General features: G+C 40.0%; 2 long non-coding RNA genes across 3 annotated transcripts in view; one reads left to right on the top strand and one right to left on the bottom strand.

Annotated features, from left to right (window-relative positions):
* The window catches only part of LOC132324723 (uncharacterized), a 168562-nt gene extending 157585 nt beyond the window's left edge, over window positions 1-10977 (bottom strand). For both annotated transcript variants that reach the window (XR_009485713.1, XR_009485714.1), the window contains exon 1: window positions 10891-10977. This is a non-coding gene — a long non-coding RNA (uncharacterized LOC132324723). The remainder of the gene's footprint in view (window positions 1-10890) is intronic.
* A 650-nt stretch (window positions 10978-11627) lies between these two features.
* LOC132324724 (uncharacterized) lies at window positions 11628-16054 on the top strand. The gene is made up of 2 exons (XR_009485715.1): window positions 11628-11962; window positions 13302-16054. It is a non-coding gene; the product is annotated as an uncharacterized LOC132324724 (long non-coding RNA).
* The last annotated feature ends 3964 nt before the right edge of the window (window positions 16055-20018 follow it).

Here is a 20018-nt window from a genome sequence, read left to right on the forward strand (position 1 = left end):
GAGAACATGCATCTGGCGCTGTGTGCGCTGCATACACGAAGTTCATGGCCAAGCCCAGCATTTTTTAAACAGGAAATTCCTAGGGGCCAAATCTCAAAGCTGTTATTTAGCTCTGTGTTGTGCCAAGAGTCTTTTCAATTCCAGCACAGTCCTACAAACCAAAACAAGAGTTGTCTCTCACGAAATTCAGGGTCCAGCTCAATGACTTAAAATTACTTATTTTCCTTAAGTGAGGGCCCCTCCTGGATTTGATCTTTACTGCAAAGACAAAGAGGTTTAGCCATTTGGGACTAACATAATCAACAAGAATGAAAGTTGCTCACAATCTTTGTCTTCCCCCATTTCACCATAAGATCCCAAGCAGTGTGGCACGGAACAGCTTTGAGCACAAAGCAAAGCAGAGCAATGTACCTGGTGTACACACATCAAGGACTATATCTTGGAGCAAAACCTTTGAACCCTACTATACCACACAGTGGACAATCAGCTTAACTCAAACATACATTGCAAGCAACTCTGGTGTTGACCATAGCCCAGTGAGCTGTGTCTTACACCTCCTCTATTATAGTTACCCTTTTTCTGTGACAATTGTACAGATTACTCACCAGTCTGGAGAGAGGGGTGAGAGTAGTGGCTTTCAAAACAGACTTTGATCTCATAGCTGACAGACTCTTGAAGCACACACAGTAATCCATGAGATATTACTGTAGCAACAATGGCAGGCTGATAGCAGAACAAAATTTGTACTGAAGAAGCACAAGACATGAATGGTGGTTGCTTGAAAACAAATGCTTGCAAATGTAAACTTCAAAACATAAGGGAGCTACAACTCCACATGCTACAACTGCATTAAAATCTAACCTCTTAACTACATAAGACAAATTTTGAATAAATCCTGGACATTCTTCCTATCTCCAGAAAAAAAAAAAAAGAGAGATCTAAAATGAGAAATACTCATGCACTGTTTTATTTATTATGCTTAGAAAACAGGACATAGTGCCACTTCTCATGTAAGTACTTACACAGAAGCTCCTAGACAGTAAAGTTACAGAGCCAATCTCTCTTCCAATATACACTTATACAATCCCCTGCAGATACATTGACCTGCATGGTGTAGAGCATATGGCACAGACATGAGCAGCCACCTTAAATCCAGAATGACCTGCAAACAAAGTAATATTCAAATATTGTTCATAGAACCTATAAAGAAATTATTTTAAAAATACTATTACTGACTGGAGAATTAGCAATATTATGTAGAATTTAGAGAGCATTTTTAGGGAGCTTTTTCTGTTGCACAAGCATGAGTGGGTTTGTGTTTGTATTAATCTCTGAAGGCCTCCAGCAAAGTGTTAGGAAACTGAATACTAGCAATTGCATTCAAAGCAGCAAACCTTATCACTACCCAATTCACATGCCTGGAGTGACCCCCAGGTTAAACATGCTCAGAGAACAGGGTGGCAGTATGAGTAACTTAACCTCCTCTACATTCCATGTCATCAGCAAAAAAAAATGGGGAGGGAAATTTTGTCACTCTGAGCTTTGAAATAACACAACGACCACTGGGGTCTGTCACGGCTGCATGCTACGTGCGTGTGCTCACACAGCCCTTATCAGCTACTTCCCTTTGCAGGTAGCAGGAGACCAAATTCCCTCAGGTGTGAAGACAGCACAGAAGCTGGGCTGGTGGAAAAAAGGCCCTGACATCCATCACTCAGCTAAGATATATAAGCAAGAATACCTACACAGCTTTTGTTTCACTGCAGCCCATCTACAGTGAATATTGCTAAGGCTTTTTTCTCCAAATTCAGGGTCTTTCTTCTCTGGGTCTCTTCTGCTCTACCCCTCCTTTATTCTGTTCCATTCCCACCACCATTGTGGTTCTGACTAAAAGGCAAACAATTCCTATTCTTCTTGTTTTCTTGTCCTGCATTCCTTTAGTACAGTATATTCACCTTCTCAATTCTTGATGGAGCTCTGATTTATTGGAGCAGCAGCTGTCCTTTACTGCTTGAATTAAACAGAAGAAAATAAGGACTCCACTTCTAATCACAAAGTTCAAAGACTCTGGTTTTGCCTCTAATCTTAAAATTTTATGCATCAGCCTCCATGATACAAATTTAATTGTACTTCATTGCAGTTATTTCTCTTACATCTTTCAAAATCCCTTTCAAATAAATCAGTAGTAAAATCAGTCCCCTCTAAAGGATTAATTGCAGTAACTTTGATTGGACTTTAGGCACCAATGCCATTTCAGTGCCCATTTAAATCAGACCACTTTTAAGCTTTATACTGAAGATACCTTCTAACTCAGAGGAGTTCAAATAGATGTTGTGTTGCCTGTCATATAGCTGTAGCCTAAGAAAGTGTAGCAAAATTCACTAGACTTCTGACAGGAAAGGCTTCTTGTAGAAGAACAGAAGTATACAAAGACTCATAAAATTATCAAACCTAGCTTTTTGCTATCAGGTCCTCTAAACTGTGCTACAACACCACCTTTGCAATGGAATTTTGTGGTTTTTCCTTATCTATTATGCTGTAGCTGATGGGTCCATAAAATCATACTGCAATTTCTTTGGGGAAGAAGTTTTTTTTAAAGTCTAATGAAAGATTTTAATCACAGCTTTAAATGCAGCTTTTGGACTTTTTGGCACATGTTAAGGGAGATGCTTGGAACCTTGAAGCATGATTGCATATTGTTGCCAGTCAGATTAGAAACAGCAAGGACATTTTCATAATATTTTTGCAGAAAGAATAAGAGCACATCAGACTTCGGAGCTTCCAGTATGCTGAACACATGTTGTAGCAAAATATTTTATTAGTATGCAACCTCAGATTAGATTTGTTGTTTAATTTCAGACACACCTAATTCATCTCAGTCTGAATTGAAACAGCCTTCTGCCTATTCAAGAAATTATTAGTCCAGTGAATCTATATAGAAGAAAAAAATCCAATAGACTCTGACAATCAAAAGAGATTTGACCTAAAAGCCAGCAGTCTTAGCCCCAAACAGGTCTACAAGAAAACATGAACCAGATCCCTGAGAATGTAATGCTGCTCGAAGAATGTACCCTGCCTAACCACAGTAAAAAGGGATTTGGTCTCCTGTGCTCTGGAGAAAGACCAGAAAACCCAAAACACACACATCAAATTATTACTTACTGTGGGGAAGTTTTTCTTTTGTGACCCCATAGATGACAAGTGAAATCCCCAAAGCATGGCACTACTAACCAAGCATACTTTTCTCTTTTTTTCTTCTTTAATAAGCACCAGCAGGAGACATCTTTGCATTGGATGTGATAGGAAGTTGAAGTTCAAAATCAGACCACTCAGGAACAGATGTTTCCTAGTGGAAAGCTATGCATGAGGATTGAGACTCTCAACAGCAGCCAAATAATCACTGGGTGCCCTTCCATGATAAACTGTAACACTGTAATCATCATTAGTAATGCTACAAACCCAGAGTCCTAATTGTACAAGCTTGAGTTAAAGCTGTCTTTGTTCCAGGATCCTTAAGTCTGAACGCCACCATTACAAAAGGCCTCACGAAACTCTGAAGAGGGTAATTTCTCAGGTGGAAAACACCCCGCCGACACGTTCCAGTCTGATAAGTAATGGAAACAAGTCATCCTTTCTTCTAAAAATGTTTCTTCAAAGACAGCCTGCCCCTGAGTTCTTAAATTAATTTTAACCATGGTAAAATATGATTTTAACTGCTATTCTGCTTTGGAGATCCTGTGCACGGTGATGAAATTTTTTATTAAGAATTTTTCAGAAAATGGCCTAATTTATAACAAGAAACTAGACTGTCAAATCCATCCCCTATTCAAAGACTGGATACAACATTTTAGAGCAAGACTTTATAAATACAAGTTTAATTCCTACATGAAGTACAAAACTGAAATCAACATTGATCACAGATCTGAGAAACAGCTCTCAGAAACACAACAGCTGCAGACCGTGGTTATCAACATGTCCTCTAGAGTATTTTTGCAGATGCTTCTTTGCAACAAACTGGAAAATTTGATTTTTTGTTAATTGTACTTTCAATTTTAGGGAATGTTATGGAGACAAAGTAATTTCTTACTATAATTTAACAATAACAAAATAGCAATTCAAAAACTGGCAGTCCTTGCATGTCAAACATTAGTAATTACTTGGAAAAGTCATAATAGCCAGACATGCAGATCTTCAGCGTTTTTCCTTTGCACAACTTAATTAGCGCAACAGACACTTAAATCTGTCCTAAAGCTGACAATGCTTCAAGCATTTCCTTAAGAGGGGGCAGAGCGAGTTCAGCTGTGTCAGGCCACACCAGCTGCCTGGCACGCCAGTCTGGGCACGGAGCAAAATAAAGGAAAAATACAGTGACTCCCCGCCTTCACCAACAGGGAGTCTAAGCTGCACTTGGGTCAGAATAACCTGGCAGCTCCTGTGGCTGAATGGGGTGGAGAGCAGACAGAAAGGCAGAAAAACAAGTGATCCCACTGAACTGTGCTGCACAACAGCCAGCCAAGCGCCTTTTCTCCAGGCAGGTTGATGCTGTGACTGTTCACTGTGCATTAGTGCCAACAAGCCTTAAACTTGCTACCAAAATATCCTGTATTGCTACCTTTAATGGGAAAAGGAGCTCTTCTTTTCTTTCCCCATGTACACATACACCCCTCCTAGAGCAAAGAAACACCAAAAGCAGCAGACTAGATGCTCTACAGTCCTTTGTTATATGGAAGACAGGTCAGAAATCAGAATTGGTTTCCTAAGCAGAGAAACGAAAGACATCCCAAGTGATAGGCTAGAGTTGGGAACTTTCTAGAAAGATCTGAATAAAGTTAACTTATAGACATAAAAAATAGATTACACTGCTAAATACATCTATTGTTCATTAAAACAGCAAGGCATTTAAAATATTCTCTAGCATTTAAGGTCTGGAAAAGAAAACTTTTTCCACTGGGGAAAAAAAAACCCAAACAAATGCTTACGACCTTTATGTTCCTATGAAACACAGTAAAATCAACAAACTCACATTTGGGGGAAAAAAGGAATGCTTGAAATGAATAATTTTATATTTCTAGTTCCAATGATCCATTACAATAATAGAGGATTACAGAGCTCCAGATGAAGGTCCTTTGCACAGATCATTGTACAGCAAAAAAAGGTGCTGGTCCTGAAAATACAAGTTTCATGAAATTTGTCAAAATTCTCTGATAATCTCACATCTTGCATGCAAAACAATTTGACTGCTTTCATCATAACCACTTCTGAGGTAGAGCTCTCTCCATAACCTTAGACTGATGTTGGCCAAACAAGGTGAGTCTGTGGCACTAAAGTGGATGTGTCCCTCACCCCTTTCACCTTGGCTTTTCTGAGACAGGCAGTACGAACACGCTGAACCTTCTGCTGTTGGCAGCAATAAAACTGTTCTGCCCTTCTGCTCTACTTTGGCACAAGTTATTCTTCAACTCCTGCAGCTGTAACAGGAATTAATTATCTGCAGTTGTGTGCTCATTTGATCAGAGGCTTTGGTGCACCCATTGATAGTACTTCAGACACAGAGTCTCAGCTAACAGCTAAGGGCTCTGAAGGACAAGGCGAGAACCAAGCGTTACGTACAGAGAGCCTCGTCTGTCTGCAGCATCTGAACTAATCTGTTACTGGATTTGTTTCACTTTTTTGTTTTCTGTTGCTCTATGTCTTTGGAAAACCAAAGCTCTCTGAGTCATTCAGCAGAGTTACATCAACCAACACATCAGTGCAGTGGATGTCAACATCACCCCACTTCTGGAGCACAGCCAGCACTGGACAAAGCATCCAAAAAGTAATGGGGACCACTTTCCTCCTTGGAAGGTTTCATTTTAATACCCTTTAAGGATGCTGATAGCTAAGAGATCACCACAGAGACAAAGAAGTTCATCATCAAATTCAAGCTCATCAAACAGATGGATCCAAGTCCTATAGATTAAATAGTGACTCAAACTTGTACAAAATTAAGGAGACAGATTCTACTACATATTTTTATTTTCTCATTATTAATCAAGGGGCCTAGCCAAATTTTCAGCAGGCAGAGAGGAAATAATTCCAATGTCATCTATTACTTCCCATCTCAGAGTGAAACAGTCTTACTGATTCCACTGAAATACCTGTGCAAGATCTGGAGCAGCAGAGAATCAGGCACTGGCATTGCTTTGGGACATTTTGGATCTAAAAGTGAACTGTAGAGCTCAGATACAAGAGTTCTGTTTGTATCTTCACTGGTTTTATTTCTCTTTGGTTACTTTTTAAAGCTATAAGAAAGGACTCTAATAAGTAACATAAGCAAACCAGTCTCAAGACAGACTAATTATATCACTCTTGCCCTTTGCTTACAGCAGTTTTAACTCATCTCTAAATTCCAGTCATCTGTTTCTAATTCAAGTACATTTCAATTTCCTCACTTGATATGAGAAGCAGCAGCATTAATGCTCACCAGAGACTCTCACCAAGGGCAAATAAGAGTCAGGAAAAATCCTGGTGCTCTGCAAAGCAAGTTGGCCTGGCAATTCTCAGCCTGGGCTTTCAGTTACACCACTTGGATCCAGCAGCTTAGTAAGTACAGGGCAAATAGCCCATATAGGGGCTGTTGCTAGTGAATACAATTTTAGTTGTTCAAGTGAGTGTTCAGAACATAACTAGAAAGATTTACCATATTTCCCATCTTTTTTGTGTTTGTACTTGCTAGAGAAATAATTCTAATTGATAGATGTCTTCTCTATCAGCTGTCGTACTGCTTTGATGAACCTTCCCTAGTAGAATATTACACTGAATCCTGTAAGATGTTACACCTAAATGTCTATGTATGAAATCCACCCAGAGAGATAAGCACCAGCATAGGAGATTAAGGAACTGATGGGAGGAGGATAGATTGGCAGCACAGCTGTGTGGCTTCCAATCTATACTATTGCTCAATAGCTTATATTCCACAAGTCTCTCTTTTTTTCCTTTTCCAGGCTGATAAGAGAAAATGCAAGGACCTCCAAAGGGCTTGTGTGAGTTATTTTCTTCTTAGTGGGAGAAATAAAAATAAATGTCTGCATTTCTCTTGCTAATTTGCAAGATGAAGCTGCTCCTAACAGTATTTCCCATTTCAAGACTGTGCTACTTATAATAGGCTTTTAAATTTTCTTCAAGAATTAGTTTCCAAATAGAAAATACAATGCAGGTAAGGAAAAACTAATGTTTCTCAGACTTACTCTACTGACTATAGAGTTGAGAAAAGGATGTCCCACATGTGAGCCTGGGATGGGCTTTCCTGATAGGATATGTGGCTGCAAGAACAAAAAGTACAATGTCCTCATCACAGTGGGAAACTTTGAACAATATGGAGAGAAGGAAAACTACTAATCTATTCCAAATAATATTCTTTATTGTAGCAATTATGTTATTACTTATTATTTTGCATTCACATGTAAATTAAGACGTTATTAACTGCATTGGGACTTTTCTGAGTTGGGGTCCCCCTAAGAATTTTTCAATGAAACTTTTAGTTGAAACAGTTAATAATAGAAACAACATCTGCAGCAAAAAGGGCAGAAAGGCAGACATTTTGCATACTTTGACAGTTCTGTGATTTCCAGATAACCTGTATGAACTAAGTATAAATTTGTCAATGAAAATTTGAACTTCAAAAAGAAGGCAAACGTTACTAAAACATGGCTGCAGATTTTTAAAAAGAAAACTTCAACAAAATGAGCCAAGTCCAGCACCCACAGTTATTAATATCACATACCTTATCTAGACAGTTTCTCAATCAACTGCAAACAGCTAAAGCTAGAGCATTATTCTTAACTATACTTCTCACAGAGGTACTAAAATCCTAAATTGAAATCCTACCAAAAAATTTTGTTAGATTAGCACAACCTCTACAGCACATACCTAAAATCAACTTCACACAAAATCAGAACCATGTGCAAAACCTGCCAAGCCATGAATGAAGAGGGATACTCTCGGCTTCTCTGAGTAGTAGCAGATGTGAAGCCCTGCCAGTACAGCCTCCAGTCAAAAGATTAAAAGGGGTCTTAACTCACATTTGCTGGCAGATTGAGGTGAGTGGGGCTACAGAAACACCTCTAGTTGACTGCTACCTCCCATCTGCCCCCCACTGCAACTTCCCTGCTGGCAGCAGGCACAGCTGAGTAGGACACACACACTAAATCACTCTGTGCTTCTGGCACAGTTATGTGCAAAGGAATTGGTGGGTACACCATTGGAGTGGCTTGTTGGACACTCTGAATGCAGTTACCAGCATTGAAGTAGTCTCCCCATTCAGAAAGGGTTGGAAAGCCCCTATGGCTCTCCTGAGCTCCCACTACAGATGACACTACAGAAAACCTCTACAGAGCAAGGCACACCTTTTCCAAGGGCTGGACAATGCCCATATGCTTGGATTTGTAAGAGTACAGGTAATATTGCCATCTAGTGACTCCTGTCATAGCAATATTGGCAGGATTTTCATTGGGCTATACAAGTATCCTCAGCAACTGTATGGTTCTCACCAATCTGAAGGTTCACAGCTTGTAAGTTTGCAACCTCTTTCATATCATAGCCTGTTATAACAATCAAATTGTTTTGCGTCTGTCTTTGACTCTAGCTTCTAGAAAAGCTGTTACAGCCCTTCTTCAGCCTGTTCATGATCAAGCTGATGGACCCTCAGAAGCTTACAGCTCAACAGATTTATTCCATAAATTCAGCAATTTTCCTGGCACTAGGCTCTTATCTTGCATCACCTACGTGGACTTCAACAAAAGAATGAATGATGGAATTTTTGTTAAATTCAACTTGCAAGGTGCAAATAAATTGAAAGAATATTCTCGTGGCATGCAAGCAAAAATATTCTGCAGCTGTGCTACATCTCCAGCACATTAGCCAAACTTTGATAGAGACATGCTGAAACTATTCTTCTTAAAATGACAGAAAAACTCTGTCTGTCATCTAACTCATTGCAGATACAGCAAGTCAGGGCTGTGACCATCTCAATGCAATTGGGATGGAGCTGTGATCCAGTCTGAAGCATTTGGCAATCAGCAACTTTTTCTATACACTATGATGGACACTTTCTGCCTTCAGGGAGTTTGCTGCAGATCTGAGAGAGATGCCATCTCAAGACATTTGGGTTGTTTAGTGTGGTTTTTCTCCATTCATTCTTTTTAAAGTGGAAGAATGGTAGCAGTTTCCCTTCAACAGACCCATACTGGTGGCCTCAGGGTTGGGGGGGGGAAGGGGGTGGAGGAGGGGAGAGGACAATATCAGGAAATAATTGAGTGGGCAATCATGACCACCAGATAGAGAAACAGGTAATGTGCTACAAATAGAAGCACAAAGGGTGGCTGTGAAAGAGGTGGTTGGGCTTGATTACAAAGAAGTGAAGGGAGAGCAGAAACAGAAGTGAACAAAGTTTGAGAGAGCTTTAACAAAGAAAAACTAGTAATACAGGGAAGGCATTAAAGAGAAAGAATGTGCACTCTTGGACAACAAGAGGAAAAATGCAGCCCTGAGTAGCCAGGAGACAAGCAAGGCAACAGTCCAATTTCAAACAGGGTCAGACCAGATAAACACCTTTGACACTTATGGAATTTGCTAATGTCCCACTATTGATGATGCTGCTTCATTGTGTGTCCCTCACACTGACAGTCAGCACTCCCAGGTCTGTTTCATGGATTAGACAATAGTGCAGGCACTGCAGGCACAGCTTGTGCTAGGTATGACTTTAACATAAAATAGTTTGGAACAGCCCCAGTGCTTTGCTTTCATACCATTCTTGCACTTGAATTACTTTAGGAACAGCAGCTGCATAACTCGGAAAATTGAGAAACCCTGACAACACCTCCACTGCAGTTGGACTAGCTAAAACAACTCAGTGCCTTGGGAGGTTGGTCTGGCCCTTTGTGTCACCCCATGTTGCCACTGGCCTCCAGCTCCACTAGCTTTTCTCATGCATCCCAAGATTTACTCTGTTATGCTCTGTGAAGTTTGCTCCACAGTGTGTGAGTACACCAGTGCTTCGCTCATATGCACACAAGCCTGAAAGGTCAGAACTCACAGATGTTTTGTAAAAAACATAGAACCCATGACTTGCATGAGATCTGTGTCTTATTCAGAGAGAAGGATATATATCCTGCATATGGAAAGCATCACATTTAACTCATTTAAAACATGAATCACATTTCTCATTCTTGCACAGCTCATCCCAGCTCTATAATGGCTGCTATCACACTGTTAACATCCAGCTTTAAAAAAATTTAAAAATAAAGAGCTTATCACTGCAAAGTACAATTCCCCATAGATGAAACTTTGAAGGCTTAACCAATGAAGAATGTACCATTTCAGAAGAGAAAAAGACTGAACAATGCAGAACACTCATCCAACACTTGTATCATACATATAGAGCAGCGTGCCTAGATCTCATTTATGGGCTGCCACCCATATTGTTGTTTATATAGTGCAGATTCAAACAAAGAATTGCTGCCTCAGAAGACTTACAGCTTAATTCTCCTACCAATCCTTAGGTCAGCTCAGCCATACAAGTAACAATGACACATTCTGAAAGCAGAAATGGACTTTTTAAAGATATGACAATATTTCAAAATGCACTGAACCCAGCCTCAGGGAGAGTTAAGAATGCCTTATGAATGCTCTAACTTCGCTGGAAGTTTTGTAGTAGTTTTTTCACTCCCTACCCTTTCCAGTTACACCTTAGGAGCACAGAGTCATCTCATCCCTTTGCATCTTAGGTATACTGTCAGTACAAAGGGAATGCCTACATATCTGATTATGCCATCTTTTGCAGTGTTTTTTTATTTTGTAAAGGACTAGTAGCACAAAAGGTCTGTCTGCACAGAAGCAAAGCTTTAGACTTACTTGTAAGCCAAAATTTTCTTAGTTGGAATTCGAACTTTAGAGCTTGTCTCAGCAATGAAGCCTGAAGCCCTGTAAGAAAGAGTGTGGTTTAGCTCCTTTTTTTGTTGAACATATAGAGCACAGTCTGTACTAAGAAATACACCATCTCCTTACATGGAACTAATAATCACATTTGTTGCCCAAAAAATCCACCTATTCTGAGGAAGTCTGATATACCCACCATTTGCAAGAGTGGTTTCCTATCCATGGATTGCCCACACTGACATCTAAATAGGCAACACAGAAATAACAGTCTAGGACAACAACAGTTAGCAGAAACAACACCCAGCACAACAGCTCATAGCAACGCTTTGGTTTGGGTTTTCTTCTCCCTCCTTGGTGAGGATTTAGATGGAAAAAACCCTGAAAGGGAAAAGCAAACTGGACAATGATAAGGATAAAATCTTGGGGACAAACCACAACTGATAGAAAAGTAAAGGAAGGAGAAAATGAAATAAAGCAGCTCAAATAGATCAGGTAAGATTCAGTCAGGTCCACACAACAGCCTGCAGCACTTCATTTGCTGCAGGACGCTGCTTTCAAACAACAAAAAATTTGTTTGGTCCTGCCCCACAGGCCTGGGAAAGTGTCCTTACAGGCACACAGTGTCACTTCCTGAGCCACTGAGGGTGTGACCCAGACCACCTTTCCTGCTATCCCACCTAAGTACTGTGGCCTCAGTGGGCAGATCACAGGGAATAGTTAATTTGCAGCTGCAGTTTCTTCCTTCTACTACCATACAGCATACACAGATGGTCCAGGAGCTGGGGGAAATTCTGCAGCAGAAAAGCAGAGGAAATGTGGGGATGGAAGCTGACTTTGTCCATCCAGTACCAGCCAGAAGCACACAGGCTGACACACAACATCTCCAGCATGTGTGAGGCTTACCCCTCCAGGTGCCCTCTCCGTGCAACAGGCCTGCTGTTATCCTTGCAGCCACACTGGGACTTGATTTCACAGGGAAAAAGAATTTGGGTGTGAGCAGAAGGCACCACTGAAGTGAAGTACACAGGAGAGGTGAGAAGTCATTGAGGTAAGTTCATACAGAGGACGGTGGAGGACAAGGAAGAAAGAAGACATGGCAGTCTTACAGACAGCCACTGAGAGATGGTCAGAGGCAGATGCTACAAGATTTTAAATGCCATTTCTGTCTGAAGGCTCTGAAGACTGGTATTTCCTCAAATATGAGGGAGAGGGGCACAGCCATATCTGCAAGAAATCAGGCTACAAAATTTGTTCAACATATATAACTAACCTAAGTTTAGTTAAACATATTGCAAGAGCGATCTCTGAGACTGCTAGAGAAACTCTAGAATTTCCCTCTTGATTATGAGAGAACTCTAATGACATATTTGGGTTTCTGAGTAGATGTAGTAGACATGCAAACTAGCATGTCTGATGTCATACATGAGAATGACTAGGTAAGAAACTTCAGGTTCCAAATATACTTGTAAAGGTTAAAATTAATTAGGATACAGAAATAAGTAATGTTTTACTGGAAATAGAAAAAGAATGGTCCCAACACTGTAGAAAAACAGCAAGGCCTCCATTAGAACAAATCCAGGTTTAAAACACAGCCTTGTAAACGTGTGTGCAGAATTTATCCGGGGGGGAAGGGTTTTTACAGTGGTGCTAGGAACAACACATTACACTAGAGAGCAGGAAAATAAACATGTACTGGGTAATAGGAAAGGTTCCTTTTTTCTTAGATCTGCGACTCTACAGGATAATCTAAAATAAATGTGCTGAAACACCGCTAAACAAGCGAGGCAAAACCCTCTAAAAATTCCTGCCAAAGTGATGACATTTTTAAGTTTTCCACTTGTGATTGTGAGTGCAAAAGGAAGGACTTTCACTAAAGCAAGAAAAAGCTGACTTTTTCCCCAGCCCCTTCTGCTCAGTGACCAAGATAAGAGGTCAGGAAATACGGATGCCCATGCATGTGTCTTGCAAGGTCTCACATACCAGACCCATCACCCTAATCAACACACTTACTGCTTAAACCTTTTTTTTTTTTTTTCTCTTTGCAGTTCCTGTAAGTTTGATAAGCCTTGTTTGGGGTTTGTTGAGGTTTGGGGTTTGTTTTGAAAGAAAAGCTCAAGTAAGCTGTGCATGTTTTCTAGTCAATACATCCATAAACCAAACACACCAAATGCTAGAACAGTTTGCTAAGAGTCATTCAGGCGAGCCCTAATTAAAAAGAAAAGAAACCCTTGCAAACAGCATGTCTTCAAGAGGTGAAAGGTCCTCGTGCTGCTTGGTGAGGAAACACCAGGGCCACCTTTAAACTTTAGAGTTTTATTAGTGCCTTTGTCAGCAGCATGTATCTGTGTGTTGTGTTTTAATCGAGGCTCTGAATTTGTCTGTGACAGACTCAAAACAGGAAATTAACACCCTGCGGTGCGGCGGCAGAGCCTCAGAGGAAGCAGCAGCGGGCTACATGAGGCCGAGGATGAACAAAGCCCCATAAACATAACGTCACCCATAAAAGTCACACTTGAAGGCACAGGAAGGATACTGAACAACACTTGGCTGCATTACACACTTGCAGTGAAAAGAAAGCCTCGGGTTGAGAGGCAGAACATTTGCAAGGCACTTATTTTTCGAAATACTCGCCGCGGCTTTTATTTTGAGCGAGGCACTTCAAAGTTCGGTATAGGAAATACCCAAGAAGCTCACAAATGTTGCCTTTCCACTCGACACGTGGCTCAGGGCTGAGATATTGCTTTTTATCTATCTCCCTGTTTATTTGGGTTGTTTCCTCTTCGTAAGGGGTTCCACTTTTCTGCAGGCAGCTGGATGGATTTCCACTGTTACCATGGCATTGCTGACCTTTAACATGGGGCTGTTAACACGACCTTTGCTTCTTTCCATTCCTACAAGGATGTTTCAGTGTAAATAATGTGGAAGCCAAACAGCACCAGGAGATTCCTCCTCTGGGAGTTGGGAATGCAGCTCGCTCAGCTAGGAGAGGAACAGGGCAAGAGCTGCAAGCTCGTAGCTGACAGCTAATGGCAACAAAAAACTGTCTCAAACAGAACTCTTCTGCCCCTAAGAGATGCCTGGCAACAACTTTTACAATACTTAACACTACCTGTGATCTGCCCTCTCTTGAAAGCAGAGGACAGGGCCGACCATAAGCAGCTGCAGGAGCCCAAGGGCAGACTCTGCAGGGCGGAGTGGGGTAACAGAGCCTTAGGATGAAGAAATATTGGCAATATTGCTTAAGATGGCTATTGTAACTCCTAACATTTTTAAAGCCTGAAAGGCTGTCACAAACAGAGGGGAAGTTCACTTTTTAAGAAAAACATACATTTTACAGAATTTCAATTAAAACAACACCAGAAACCACCTAAATCACTATTTAAAAAAAAAAAGAGGAAAACCCTCTGTTGTAGCCTTTATCTAATATATTCTTTGCCTCAAGCAACTCTTAACATAGTTATATAAATTCTATTAACTTAAATGAAAGGAAAATCCAAAGTTTCATGGGGCAGTAGAAATTGCTGCTGCAAATTAGACCAGTCTGCAGCCTACTGTACTGAGGGGAACTTTAAAAGATTTCTGCCAGACTCCTCAGGCATGAAGTGATATTTTGAACATTGTAACAGTGGCTAGAAGCTTCAGGAAAAGGTGTGCATTATTGGGAAAAAGTTTTGTTCACAGTGGGAGTTTCCTCTAATCCTGCAAAGATTTAGAATTAATTTTTCAAGAGAGACCAAATAATACCCTAAATTCCACTAAAATTCGATAGGATTTATGTGCCTAACATCCTAAGTCCTAAGCTTTTATGTTGGGCTTATGCAGTAGAGCATGAGAGGGAGATATTTCATATATAACTCCAATAGTTCAGATTATAGTCAAATAATCCAAACCACCTGTGGATCACTGCAGTCAAAAAATTGTAGAGGGAGGGTTTTTTTTTTTTTTCCCCTCTTTTCTGATTTTTAAAGCGGGATTTCCAGTTCCTTTAGGATTGGAGCAGACTCTGAAAAGCACAACTGCTGAGTGAGTGCCAGAGCAGCCCCAGGGCTGTGCTGGTGCTCGGGCTGCTCCCAGAGGCACCCCGTGAGCAGCTGAGCCCCGTGCTCATGCAGAGACAGCACAGCTGCAGAGCTCCCTGGGCCTGGGCAATCCCCAGCCAGGAAAAGCAGTCAGCTTGGAGTTCTTCAAGCTGCTGGAGCAGCACATGGGTGCTAGATCAGCTTTGGGTATGGTGTCTCAGAATTTCCAGTACTAACACAAAATATGCTACAGAGTTCGAATCACTTCACTGACTTTGTAGAGATTGTCTAGAAGTGACTTAAGATGATTTAAAAAAAAAAGATAAAATCAAATTACTAATATAAATCAGTAGCATTTTAAGGGGGTACTTCTTGTGGATTCCTAATGACTTTTTTTTAAACACACAGGACTAAAATACTAAAGATAAGGTCACTTGAAATGTCATCTGAACCCTGGCAGCTTGAACACGTGGTTTCTCAAACACTGGTTTCAGATAAAACTGTGTTCTTTCAGATACTGATGCAAAAATCTGAGCGAGAAAAGTACCAAAATAAATTTAAAAGCCTTCCACTAGCAAACAGGAAGCTAGAGCAGCACCAAGAAGTTATGCTGTTCACTGGGGATCCGTTCAAATCAGATGCTGTTGAAGAGATTCAACCCAAACGAGGATGCCATGAAGACAAGTTTAAATACATGTCACAGATTCAAGTGGAACCTAAAATTAGTACAGAGTGTTTTGTCTCCTCTCTCTATATTGCTGTCCTATGTAATGAGATCATCTTGTTGTTAGAGCCAAATGCTCTCTTTCACTGCTGTTGCTATGAGAGGCTGACAGAAGCTGCCAAGACCTCTCGCGAGGCATTTTAAATGAAAATCTATATAAATTTTTAACTGTCTTTTTTATCACCATACAATGTCTTACAGAGTTAAGATTCTGATATGGCAATTATTTACCTTGCAAAACCAGTTAAGCTGTGCCTGATTTCACAGCATATAGCTGATAAGTGGGTACATATAATGTTAGTAATATTTGTTTGAGTGGAAAACCTGAGATGGGAGTTGGTTGCTATGGGCTTTTGAGGCACTTATATAAAAATTAAAATTGGAATAGGCTCAAAGACCTCATTTGTCTCTCAAAAGTTAATTTTTCACAGGACTAGGAACTTCAGAAAAAGCCATTTCCAGCAAAGTAAGTTGGTTGCCATAATGTGCTGTTTCAAAACCACGTATCATTCATCCTAGGAGAAATATGCTGTAAATATATCCCCAGAACAGACAAAAAAAAGAGCTGTTGAGAATATATTGAGGAAATGGCATTTTAACCAGCTGACACTTCTCAATAGGCAGCTCTACAGTCAAATCTCAGGCAGTGCTATTTCTTAGGCATGCACAGAGAGCAGAGTACAGATATATCCCTTCTGAACTGTGACACAATCCCCAACCAGCACAGCACTGAAGGAGCACTACTGTTCCTTTAGTTTCTCAGTCCAGTGTTTCCACAGCCAAGTTGCTCAGACAATCCAGAGTTACAGCAGGATTGCTGGCCAAGCTGCATCTGCCATTCTTTTCCAGTAAGGAGGCAGGATTCAAGGTAACTAGGCAGAGACATAGAAGGAAGCCTAGGAGGGATCAAGGTGTAATGAAAATGAACTGGATGATTCTGGGGTCAGATTATTGTTGTTGGTCATAACAGACAGAGTGATCCTGCTCCTGATTTTTTGAGCTCTTTCTCGGTTCACTCAGCATTAAATTCAGAGGGCAGACAGATACATGTACCCAGAAGATTCACTGTGGAAATCTCAAGGCAACTCTCCTTTTTCAGAGGAAAATTGTAGCAGTGCAAGGGGCAATCTCCAGGCTTCATCTCAGCTTCACACTTCTTTTGCTGATACATGAAAAAAAGTGAGAGGGGATAGAAGACAGGAAGAAAACATTAAACAAATGACAGCCAGATGGATTAAAAGGGATTTAGTGCTTTTTCACATAGTTTGCAACTTTATCTTGAAATTGTTTCATTCCTTAGGTACATTTAGGTTAATCTTAGGAAAAAGGCTGATGTATACAAGTCAGTTAGAAGACAGGAAAGGGGTAAGAGTTGAAATTTATCACCTACGATCAGAGACGATCACTATCACATTTGCAACTAGAACTCAGGTTTGCACTATCTTGGTTTTGCACTTGCATTTCTGGGACACACTGTGCCCAAATGAACCTTTTTGACTTTATATTTACTATCACAATAGACTTTTTCAATTTACAAGACCATCTGATTGCCCTACAACATAAAGAGAAATAAGGATGACATTTGCTGAAATCAGAGGGACATCCATTGGTAGCAAGTGTTAGGAGAAGCAGGTTTAGCATTGCATTGTTTTCTCTTAAGGAGTCATTCCTTTTACAAAGTAACAGACAATCTTTTAAAGTTTGTGCCTGAGCATTATTTTTGATCTGTTAGAGATAAACTCGACTAATTTAGAGCCAAAGCAGATGGGGGGATGTGTTCTGGACTGCCTACTGAAATATAGTACCTGACTTCAACAGCTCATAATAACTTGAGCAGTCATACTTGTGTAGTATGAGGCTTCAAAAGATTTTAAACAAAGTTACTCCTAGATCTAGAGAAGACAGCTAAGGAAACACTGCTTCTGAATGGATTACATAACACTTTATAAACCTTTTTCTTAACTAGCTCCTTTGCCAAATAGCACCTCATTGTACTTCTTTGACCTTACAATAAAATTACAAAGAACCTGTCAGGCCACTAACAGCACTCACATGAGGGGAACTTCCATCTTGCTGTATATAAGCATCCTCTAAGAGGTTTAAACCACAAACTTTTACTGCAATATAAAAAAGGGACTGTGCAGGACTTTGCAAAAACATTTCTGTAAAGTACGAATAGCTGCCTTGGGGAAACTCCCCCGTATTAATAGAAATAGCTGTTATTGCCCATGCTGAGCAATGGCTCAGAGGGAATCTTTACAAATATTCTTGTAAATTATTCCATTTGAATGCAGCAGCTTTCAGGAAGACATCTCAATAAGCAGGGAAGTCAGAAAATGAGCTGATAAAACAAAAAGCAGCAGAGTTTCCCAGTACAAACATTGGCAGCAAGGACTGCCTTCCACCACCACAGGAGTTTCTGCCCCAGGGGTTACCAGCATTCTACCCTCTGCTCCATGAGATCAAATTGCTCCTTTCCCTGGGTTTGTTATTGAAGCAAGACCATTTCTCAGTTTTATGGACTGCACTCTGATTAGCAAAATAGAAGCCTAGACCTTAAGGATGTCTAAAAATTTTATATCTAGGATAAAGAGTCAGGGACAATGTAGACACCAATGTAAACATGGATTCTGACATTAACACATGGCATTTCTTAACTCTCATCAGAGCAGAGACAGCACCAGAAACTTTGTACCTCCTGAAGGCATCAGCTATAGTACCTTCTCTTGTACCCCTAGCTTCAGAGTCTTCAACTATAATGTATTTCCTTTTCCTATTAGTTGCTCCAAAATAAGGGTCCCAAATGACTGACAGTCAACCCACCTTCACAATATGCCACCAAAGAACCAGGTGTAAGAATGACCACTTAAAAGTGACGAATATTTAGACTTCCTGTCATTTATGCTTATAGAGCGTTACAGTTATTACCAAATTTTCTTCAGTTTTTCCTTCACTTTTTCAACTTTCAAGAAATTTGACAAACGTTATCAACACCAACAAAGGAAGCAGCATGAGAAAACCCAAACCAGCAGAGATTATGAAATATAATTTCTTTAATTTCTGAGAGAGCCATTTAAAAACAAAACTTAATGCTGAGCTAAAACCGCATGTAATTAAATCTTCTAAGAGCAGAAGCTTTACACTTTTCAGGACTTCTCATATGCAATATGGGCTGCTTGGGGAAGAGAAATACATCCAATTTGTTTTGACATTTCAGTTGCTGTTTACTGATGATGTAACCAGTTCAATCTTGTGCAGCAAGAAAAAAAACCCTAATAAATGAGCAACATTCTGTTGCATGGATATCACAAAAAAAAAAAAAAAAAATGGGGACCCGTCACAAACTCTCCAGGTTTTTTTAATGTAGATGTTTTCCAAAGAAATAGCCTTTAAAGTCATTATGTAGTGCGCTGGGTGCCCAACCTGAGGTTAGGGACTCACTATGTAAAAAAAAAAAATCAAACAAGGAACTTGAATGTGACTCTCAGGATACATGATACAGGTTGTAAAGTATAAATCTAGAATTTTCAATTTGTTTTGGGGGGAAAAAAAGCTAGACTTAAAAGATGATTACTTTTATGAGCTCGAGGTTCCAAATTGTTAATCTAAGTGTATGTATATTTATGTATGTAAACACATTTAAATGTACCTCTATCCATTCAATCAGCAACCATGAGCAGGAAACTGGGATGGCAAATGACAAAGTTTTGGTTTTTGTTCTGATCTTCTTCCTCTTTCTAAATTTACTTAGACTGGAAGATCAGAAAATATATTTACAGCAGTGGAGAACAAAGTCTTACCTTTAATTATATCCAGAGACTTCTCTGTATAATGAATTGAAAACAAATTTCTAATTTTTCAAGACTAACAAGGCTGAAGTCTTTCCATGCCATGTGTTCGACTAAACCAAATTTGGAGGGGGAAGAAAGGGAAGAATCTGTTCATTTAACAGCTTAGCTGTTCCTAAGAGCAAAAAGTGTCAAAAGTAAATTGGTTTTCCAAAGCTCAAATTCTTTTCTTTGAGCATCCCTAACACTTCTAGGCTTTGGAGTAGGAGCATTACATTTTACAAAAAAAACCTTTGCATCAAGGATGGGCTTTTGTTGTTCCTGAGCACCTGAATTACCTCCAGTCTCCCACACTAAGCTTTTGCAAATGAAAAAATAGTCTCCACTTGTACGTGGAGACATTTTAATAGTTCAAATTTCCTAACCCCTCTTCATTCAGCAAGCTGTGATGTCTTGTCATGTCAAGCCACGTATACTATTCAAACAATAAAATTTTGACATGCTCCACACATTCATAACTTCTGCCTGCAACAGCCACAGGATATCTGAATTCATTCCAGCTTGAGAAGAAGC

The sequence above is a fragment of the Haemorhous mexicanus genome, chromosome 3 (assembly GCF_027477595.1).
Source record: "Haemorhous mexicanus isolate bHaeMex1 chromosome 3, bHaeMex1.pri, whole genome shotgun sequence".
In the NCBI taxonomy this organism is placed as follows: Eukaryota; Metazoa; Chordata; class Aves; order Passeriformes; family Fringillidae; genus Haemorhous; species Haemorhous mexicanus.